Raw genomic sequence first — 10,159 nt, forward strand, 5'->3', positions numbered from 1 at the left:
CAGCATTGTTTCTCATGGTAATTTGCACATTCAAAACTGCTTTTTATGACCACGTAACCAAACTTGCCAAAATATAAAGCTCTCCTAAGTAACCAAACTTAAGGAATTAAAGGAAATAAGCTTTTGTTCGAGAAGGCTCCAGAGAGAACGAGATGAAATGTAAACAGTACATATAATCTCCTCTCCTTCCCAGTTTTATGTTCCCTCTTGGCAGGGAAGGGCTTGTTCGCTTTCTCCTAAAGTTGGTATCTATAGACTCTCTTCAGAGTGAGGATTTCCTGATTCATAGATGCTGTTGGTAGACAGAAGGCAGCTAGATGTCTCCACTCCACTGCAGTTCTCACCAGATTTTGTATGAGTATTTGTTCAGCTTAATTCCATTTTTTTCCTAATCCAACAGATGTGAGGGAGGACTGCACCAAATCAAGGTTAACCCCCCCCTGGAATTTACGTTGCTTCCTCTCTTTTCTTGTGTAAATTTGATCTTTTGTCCTATAACCTACGGCCTCCTTGTGATGCAAAGACACTGCATGATTTGTTAGAGTTTTTTAAGATCTGCATGCAAATCATATAGATGCAAATCTACACAAAAGAAGAAACTGCACTTTGCTCAAGGGAAACCTTACCTGAGAGGTATAAGAGTAGGCTAATCTATGTTCACTGTTCACCAATTATCAAAGCGTCATGTGTTCAGAGTTAGAAGGACCATTAGGGTAAATGTCCGACTTCCCAAATAGTGGGGCCTAGAGAATCTCAACAAGAAACTTCTGCACCAAGATTATAATCTCTAGAAAGATATCCAACCAGTCTTGAGTTCAAGACTCCAGACAGAGTGAATTGTGTCTTGGGGAAGCGGTTGCAACAGTGAATTAGTTACTCTCAAACACAGAAGACTATGTTTAGCTTCATTCTTCAGACACTGGATCCCAGTCTGACTCTTTAATACGTGTTATACTGCTTATTGTTTACAGTAAATTTTTTAAATCAGTGTCACATGGAACTGAATCCGAAAGACTTACAGAAGTCTGTTACCTCAAGATGGTTCTCTTTCAACATACGCACTTATTAACTGAAAGAAAACAAACAGAAAAATCAAGTTTTGTTTATGAGGCCTGTTAGGCTGTTTCTAAAAAACTATGGTAACTGGCACTGATCATGTTACTCTCCTTCATTTTACATAGTTACCGCATCCTAAAACATTACAGTTGTGCCAGTTGAGCTATAGTAACCATGTGTACATGCTCTTAATCAATGGCAAATGAGAAGGGATACTGGCTAGGTTGGCCAGCAATGAGAAAGAGGTAAGATAAATCCATTTATTTTCCATTTGTTGTAGTCTCTACCCATTCACATGACAACTATGACAACCTCAGTGGCACATAATTGATGCTGCTGCGTCTGCTCCTTTGCTCTTCCACAGTTTTGCCTAGGATCACTGCCAAGCTGAATGACCAATGGCTACACCCTGTTTATTTTTTTTATTATTTTTTTTTAAATATTGGCTGTACAGTAGCTTTTTTCCAGTAATCTGGAACTTCCAATTGACTTTCCATTGACTTCAGTGCATTTTGGATCAGATCTTAAAATGAACATCTGGTTGCAAATTCATTAGCCAAGGCCTAACAAGACAGCCTCCACGAAACAAATACCTCCAGATTTTTTGCTTTGATACTCTTTGAATGTCTTACTGTAAAAATTTGGTGGTCTTGGGAACTGTAACACAGTGGCTCCAACAGCAACGTCAGTGTGGCATTGACAATGTGCTCACCTGCTGTTCTCTGATCCTGTTATTTCCTTTTCAGAAGTACAGCTCAACATATTTCTGGTTATGCCGCCCAATACACAGGATTTACAGCTCAGCTGAGCTAATGTTGGTATTGGAAGGTTACGTTCTTAATTTCTCCCATTCCACTTAGTCAAGAAATGGTGCTGCATTTTTCTATGATGATTCCAGGCTCTCAGTAGGTGTTAGGAGGAGAGTTCCCTTGCTCTCCCCCAACCAACAGGTTAGCAGCTGGCACTAGCACCATCATTTTTATGTAACTGTCGAGTCCTCTTTTAGAACTTGGAAGGGATCTAAGCGATATTTTAGGCCTTGAGGGCTCATTTAATCTGTAGCGGAGATATTTAGCTTTCTAAAATTCTAAATAAATGGGAGTCAACCTCAGCTATATATGTTTGTATTTATTATTATAAATACAGAGGCATATAAAACCAGGGAAAGTAAATCATAACTCACTTAATCTAGCCTGTTTTAATTTGCTTCCAGTAGTTTACACAAGCAGGAAAATACATGAGGACACAGGGGGAAATAGGGTTCTAAAGAGGTTGCATTAATCTGAGGGGGTGGGGGTTGGGGAATCCCAATGCACACTAAGAAAGGCAAATTTGATAGTTCATTTAGCAAAGACATCAGTGCCTGTAGACACAGAATTTTTACAGCTCTGCTGGATTTCACCCTTTAAAAGTTTTTTGTTGTTGTTGAAACCATGAATTTATAAATGTTATTCTTGTCCTTTTTTTGGACTTTATTTAATCAGTTTAAAGTATAGGCAGATTATCAAGGTCCCTCCTGGTGTGGATTTTTCTGACTAGCAGTGCATTTATAGTTAAACAAGTGAGGCATTTGGACTGTAGTCATTTTGATTTATAGCAGCAGGAACAAAGTGAGAGAGTACAGACGTCAGTGCTGCTGCTGCTGATCTGGCAACAGAGACTTCCTAATGTACAAATTACGTCTTTCACCACACAATTCCCTCTCTACCCTAACTAGAGACAGGGAAGCGTGCTTATTTAATGCAATGCCTGCAATCTATACAAAGGTGCATGTACAGTACTGAATGGATAGTATATTGCTCATTTTAGGCATACAGTTTATATTTCACTGTGCTTTTTGCATTTTAAAATCTATTTTCCACAATGGCAAATATGCAGGAATTCAGTTTTCTTGCCTCTTCTAGACAGAACAGTCAAGTGTGTGTTAAAGCCTGCTGTGGAGGTGGCTGTGGTGCTTTACGCATACAGCCACCTGTCCACGAGAAACTGCAGTGAAACTATTAATTCATTGTCTATAGACCACCAAAACACCATGGGGTTTTGCCCACATCTGGTTCTGGAGGCCTTTGAATAACTACTGCATGGGTGAAAGGCTCCAGATGTTCATGTTCAGCTCCCTGCACCACTGAGTGGAAGGAGGACTGTTTTGATAATTAATGTCGAATATGAGTGGTCGAACAAAGCAAGACTCCAGACATCTTGTCACAGTGGTGGCATTTCAAATTCCAGGGCTGAGGGTAACTGTCTATACCTACTTTTGTTCTGTATGTAAAGATCCTGCCAGTTTTCCTTTTCAAATGGCATGAAGTATTCCACTGACCAAAACCCAGACTCAACTCAGCTGGATAAAGCAAAATCTTCTGGCAGTCATCACGCCCAGGGACCAGGCTCTGGTTAATAGGTGGCTGCATTTCATTAGTGGCTGGAGCGATTCCTGTGCATATCGCACCATAGCCTGTAGATCTGCTAAGCCTTTAAAGCATTTTGGGATGAAAATAGCTCAATGCAAAATAATGGTCTCAATTTAGCACTGCAATCTGCAGCCAAAGACTTGGAGCAACTCCCAAGGCAGAGCAAAGATTGACTTGTTTCAAACCTGCTTCTCCAAAAGCAGATCCAGCCAGTGCAGTGCCGTGTTCCGTGCAAAGGCAGGGAACACAGCTACCCCGGCCCGTCCACCGACTGTTTCTGCATAGACAGCAGGCCGCTTCCCGCTCCACGGGCACCATTCTGCCTTCAGTATCGTATGGCATACGCTGGCAACAGCTACGCTTGCTCTCACAAGGTCAGCTTTTAACGTGGGGAAATAATCAGTAAAGTCACCCTTATTCATATGTACTAGTGTGTGCTATTTGTCCCATCTCCCATTTAACATGCTGGATACTGAGAGTTCCATCATTCATAACACGAAAAACACGCACAAATGAATCCCGAGGTCGGTTTTGCCGCACTGAAGTAAAATAGTAAAAATATTTATAAGAAAGCGCAGTCACAGTGGTAGAATGTAAATGGTTGCGGGTGAAGGCAGGCTGTTTGCCATCCCCAGGACTCTGCAGGAGCCTTTCCGAACGCCTGCCTTTGCTCACACGTCCTGTGACTAGGGCAGATTGCTGAGCCGCTCGCGTGCTTGAATCATATCTGGTACGGCAAGCCTGGGCTTGGTCGATTCCCTGAAAACCTGTGTCCGGCGTGGCTTTGTGGCCTATCTGCCAAATGGATATTTACTGAGGAGAATCCCCACTGATACAATTAAGTAAAATATAGCTGAATAAAGAGGTAATGTAAATGTGGTTTTATGCATAAGCTGGGTATTAAAATGCATAAGCACATTCCTGTTGTCGTAAGGATCCCTGTTGCCATCCAGCATTGTTTTTACGATACCGGGTTTATGTTTCCCTTTTTTGTGTAAAAAAAAAGAAAAAAGTAAATAACAAGTTTCAAATGCACAGTGCAGCCCTTGCTGTGCACAAGTTATTCAGTTGTTAGATTCCTTTTCTCTTCAGAAATCTAGTTTGTGGCCTAATTGCTTGCCCTTTTAAAATTTTTTTTTCCTTGTATTTTGCAGCAAAATGGTGATTCAAAGTAGTTGGTGCTACGGAAGCAAGCTGTTTCTGAAACTGTTGTTTTCTCCATAGACAGAAAGAGACTTGCTACCATAGGATTGTTAATACACCCAGTCCTGAGCTGGGGGGAAGCAGGGGTAGGTGCAGCTCAGAGGATGTAAAAATGGCTGTGCCTCGTACCGCTGGGACTTGGACAGCAGCAGGCTCGTTTGCAGTCTAAATTAATATAGTCTTTAGGCTGCTCTAATTTATCCAGCCAATCCCCGACCTCGAAGGACCTTTATCTGCCGGGGAGGTGCCAGGAGGTGGAAGCTAGTTTCGGGTTCCTTGCATGGCGGCAGCAGGGAGGTGCAGGATCTGTTCCAGCTGCTCAACGTCACCAAGGATTCCTGTATGGGAGGGCAGCGCTGCGCCAGCAGCACAAGCCAGCTTCGCAGCAGATTGGCACTGCTGCAGTTAAGCTGAACTGAAACGGGGCTGGGTTTGGCCAGAGCGCGGCTGCTCGCTCTGCCAGCCAAATCCAGTGACGCTTGAATTCACTGATTCCCATTGACTTTAATAGGACCGGGATATTGTCCTCTCTGCCGAGCTAAGCGCAGATATGTTCTGAAACAGGGCAAGGCCAGACCCCACAAAAATCCGGGGAGCTTTGCCATCACGTCCTCTGGAGGAAAAGAAAAGGGGTGGATGAGACAGTTGGGCAGAAAACGTAAATAAATACGTTTTGCGTCTAACTGTGCCCTCAAGACTTCCCTCTGACCTTGATGAGAACGAGAGGAACACAGACGGGAGGCTGGGGTTATGCATGCCACTGGGGACGCGCACAGAGCAACCATTTTATAAACCATTATTCTTTAGAACCCAGGAATTGTTGATTTATTGGGGTGGGGGGACGGATGGACGGGGACAGTGGGAAGCTAAGAGGAGAAACAGCGTGGGTATGCAGGTAATGCAAAAATGCTGAATGAGTAGGCTGTTTAAAAAAAAAAGACTGCTTTTCTAGGGGCGAAATCCGCTATAATATAGTAAACTGAGAGTGTGACGGGTACGGCCTCCCTCAGCGCTGCAGTGACAGGGAGACGGGGAGTTGGGGGGGGTCGGTACCTGAGAAGACCCGTGTCCGTGTGTGACACGGGCCCTGCGTGAAATAAAGAAATAAAATAGTAATTATTCATCAAAATTATTTAAAAAAAAGGGGGGGGAGGCTGGGGGACACACACACAAAGGAACCGTTAACGCGCCAACGGCACCCGCCAGCCGGCCTGATTTATTCATTAAAAAAAAAAAAAAAATCCCATTAAGGCGTCTCATTGAGGGGGAAAAAAACCCCAAAACCACCCCCCCCCCCCCAAAAAAAAAAAACGGGAGAAAGGAGGAGGCGGTTGGGGGCGGGGGAGCGCAGAGCCCCGGCGCGTGTCACTGAAGCAGCATTGACGCAGGCAGCTCTGACGTCAGCAACCGCCGCGGCGGGGACGGCGCGAGGCTGAATGGGAGCGGCGAGCGCGCGCGCTCGCGGGGAGGCGCAAGGCGAGGGGAGGGGGGGGGCGCCGCGAGGCGCCCTCCCCCCCTCCCCCCAAAATCCCGCCTCGCAGCCGTTGCTGCGGCGGGCGGGAGATGGGGATGTGGGTTTGAGGGGAGAAGGTGTGTGGAGAGAGGAAAGAGTCAGCGCGGAGGCTGAGGGGCTGTCTCCCTGACCTGCCCCAGCGCTTCGCTGGGGTGGGTTACCTCAGAACTCGGTGAGGGGTGGGGGTTTTTTGCCCCCCCCCCCAAGGCTGTGTACTTCCCGCCCAGCCCCGGTGTGTGTCCCTGTGGGCTCAGGGGTTACCTCAGTATATGCCTTCGTGGAGCTGAACGCTGAAGGCTGGCCGCTGTGGGTGGGAAGTGCTGATTTTCTGGTGGTTCCCTCTGAAAACCGCCCCGCTTGTCCCTTCGGTTCGTTTCTCGCCGCTCGCAGGAAGTTTGAGGACTGTGGCCTTTGGGGAGGAGAAATTAATCTTTCCTGCGAATTTGTCAAGGCTTTTCCCATACAGTCTAAGATGCAAAAGAAAATGATGGTTGTATTGCTGATAATACAAACACTTAGGGTTTGCTTGTCTTTGCAGCTGACTTTTTTCTCTGTTAAGAAGGGACTACTTGAATCCTGTTCCCAGGCTTTTCTCTGCAACTACAATGTAATCATTTGTCTTCAGGACCAGAAGACTTTTCATAAAACGGTAAAAGGTGGCAACAGTGCATTTTTTGCTGTGCTTCCCTGCCTTTGGTGTTCCAACTGCTGTTAAGCAATGCTGAAAATATCTCCTTGTCTGTGTGACTGATGTGCTGTTCCCGAACGCTACTTAGAAAGGAACTCACATTTTGGGGTCATCAGTCTGGTAACTTCCAGCTCTGTATTCACTACAACCTTCTTATCAAAAGGACAGTACAGGAAAGAGTTTTTTGCCTTGTGTCAAGCAGGATGATTTCTGAAGGGAAGCAAAAATGTAATGCACAGGTCCCGACTGAAAAATCAGAGACCGACACAGTGGTGGAATCTGTGGAAGGAAACTGAAAAGAAGGCTGCTGGTGGCTGTATCCTAGCCAGTGCTAAGCCATGCAGTACGTTACTTTTTCTTCAAGCAGGCAGGAGATACGTAGGAGCAACCATGAGTCCATGCCATGTGATTGTACTCTCACATCCATCAGAGCAATTCAGGAGCTTTTTGGTCAAATATGTAGATTTACACTGGTGGAAGAGGAGAATCCTTTCTTTGCTCCTCTGTGCTCTCCCCAGAGAGGTCTCTGTCCTGTGTTCTAGGTCCTTGTTCTACCAAACTTGCAAAAGCAAAGCTTCTGCAAGACAAATTCTGTCCTTGGAGAAATGAGGTTTGCTGAAGGTTCTTATGGCGCTTTCAAATCAGCAGTGCTATCTGGAACATCGCTGAGGCTTGTGACTATGTGTGCTGGTGTTTGTTGCTGTTCCTGCCTTACATTTTCACTTTTACACAGATGCAAGTAGTGAAGCAGTGCAAATTGCACTAGCGTAGCACTTCTCAGCCAGATATAGTTTACTTGGATGGTCATACAAAAAGAAGTGAAGGCATAACTTTTTGATTTGGAAAAAAAACCCCAAACAAACACAAAAACCACCCCAAAACCCCCAGTATGTTTAGAAAAGCCTGAATCTGTTCCCATTAAATTCACTGGTGAAGATGCATGTGAAAAGAACTTAAGAGAGCAGAATTACAGGTTCAGGTGGGCAGGGATCTCAGAAGGTGTCCAGTCCACACTCCTGCTCAAAGCAGAGTCACCTGAGAGATCAGACCAGGTTGCTGAGCTTAACCTGCCCTCTTCTCTCAGGCATAGTGGTTTTAGAGCACGTCTAGCAGAGCTGCTGCTGGTGATAGGTTTGAGAGGCAGAAGCCAGATTCTTCCTTCTCTCACTTGCACTAGTTTTGCACTTTCTGGGAGTGGCTGCAGTTACTCCTGCGCTATACTGGTATAAGGGAGAGGAGAAACCAGTGCTGTGGAATCAAAAGGAAAAAAACCTCTTTGTGCATGGTCACTGAATTGCATTTTAAAGTCTATAAATATTTTGTTGGACCTACTCTGAAGTTACGGTGTATTGTGACAGTATCCTGCATTTTGTGATGTTTGGGGTTTTTTTTCATTTTTTCTTTCTGTTACCAAATATATTCAGATGGAAATACCAACAATTATTCTCTGAGAGCCAAAATCAGAAGGGTGGATGATTTGCTGTAGAGTAGAATTCATAATAGGAGTTGCACATGTTTCTGATAGAACTTGATTTCATCCTGAGTTCCTTAAATAAAGGGTTAACAGTTATTGGAAACACAAGGTGGAGCATATCTTGCAGAAACATGCAGTTAGAATTGATTTTTTTTTTTCTCCTTCTTCTACAGAAAATTTTGAAGAAGCAAAAAATCTGTAGGTTGGACACCAGTGCGGGGTTTTAAAAGCATAACTCCTGTGAGCCACTGGCATGGCTAAGGAGACATAGCTTGAAAGCAGAATGAACAGTAAGTGGAAATTGTGTGATTTTTCCAATACTGGAATTACTTATTTAGACTAAAATATTGCCCCCCCCCCAATCTCAAATGAAGGTTTTTTACTGAAAACCAAGGAGAACCTGGTTTTCAACTGCTTATGCTTATTCCTATAAAAATTATACATAATCAAACATGGTTTTTACCCAGATGAATTTGAGAGGGTTTTACCCCTCACTGCTCAAAACATTTGAGTACAAGGGACACCAAGACAGGCTCTGTGCTGCAAAATGTGCAGGCCAGAGGAGGTGGGAAGGCAGAGCAGGTAAACCACCTTAATACTCCCCAGTTGCAATAGCTTCTCAGGCAGAGTGGTCCCAGTACAGCCCTGCATGCCTGGGCTGGCCAGCCCTGCCACAGGAGGCTTCCCTGGCCCACCTCCCGGCCTGATGCTGTGCTGCCGGGAGCGGGCAACAGAGCCCTGTGCCGGCAGTACTCCCAGCAGGGCAGCTGCCTTCCCACCACAGACTCTGCTGGCATCCCACAGGGGCCTAGCATGGGCTCCCATGTCTTGCCATAAAGTAGAGACTTTGGTCTGTAAAGGAGGCTATAAGGAAGAGGGCTACGGAAGTAAATAAATCAAATAAATAAATAAAGACAGGTCTTGGATCTTTGGAAGAAAGCATCATGGAAAATGGCAGGGAGAAAGCCCGGAGTGGCAGTGTTTCAGGACAAGACACCTTTGCAGGCTGTTTTCTCCTATTCCAGCCCCTTTGGTTACCTAAGATAGCACAAATTATTTTTCAAGCATACAGTGTTTCACATACCCCATCATAGAAACTCTCAGGACCAGCCTTCTAATGCTGGGCTAGAGCCTAAGAAACTGAGAAACTCGTGAGCAGAATGTCCCACTGTGCCTTTGACAAAGCATAACATAGTTACAGTTTCATCACACTGATGCCAGAGACACTGACAAGGCAGGTGCACACTTGCTCAGCTGGGTAGGGGACAGTGGATTTTAACTCCCAGGAGCAAGAGAGTTGTAAAATTCCTGCCACAGGAATAGAGGAGGAGAGGAAAGAGCTGGAGCAGAGGCAGGGTAGGGGAGGAAAAGTGCTGATAATCAGAGTTGCTGCTACTAGGTGATGGGGGAAGTTTCTGTACACTCCCCTCTCTGTCTGAAGCAGTAGCTGCTGCACTGAACACTTCCATCATTCTCAACAGAGTGGTGTGTGAAAGTCCAATCAACAAATTCACAGTTCTAAAAATTGGTAAAGGCTTAAATAAGCCACCATATTTTTATGGTTTAAAATGCTACTACACGATAATAGCTAAGGTTTATGAGGAGACACAGATCAGGACTTGGTGGCCATACGTGTTGAACAAATATGAGGGGTTTGCAGAGATAAGAAGAAGTGGACAAAATAACTTTATTCTGGAAGGTGAGAACACCCATTTCCCTCTAACTTAACAGAGCAAATTCAGCAAGGCCTCTCTACATTAACCTACCCGCCTTGATCTGTTCTGTAAAAATACAAAGATGATTGTTGTGAAATT

This window comes from Haliaeetus albicilla, chromosome 7 (genome assembly GCF_947461875.1).
Source record: "Haliaeetus albicilla chromosome 7, bHalAlb1.1, whole genome shotgun sequence".
Taxonomy (NCBI): Eukaryota; Metazoa; Chordata; class Aves; order Accipitriformes; family Accipitridae; genus Haliaeetus; species Haliaeetus albicilla.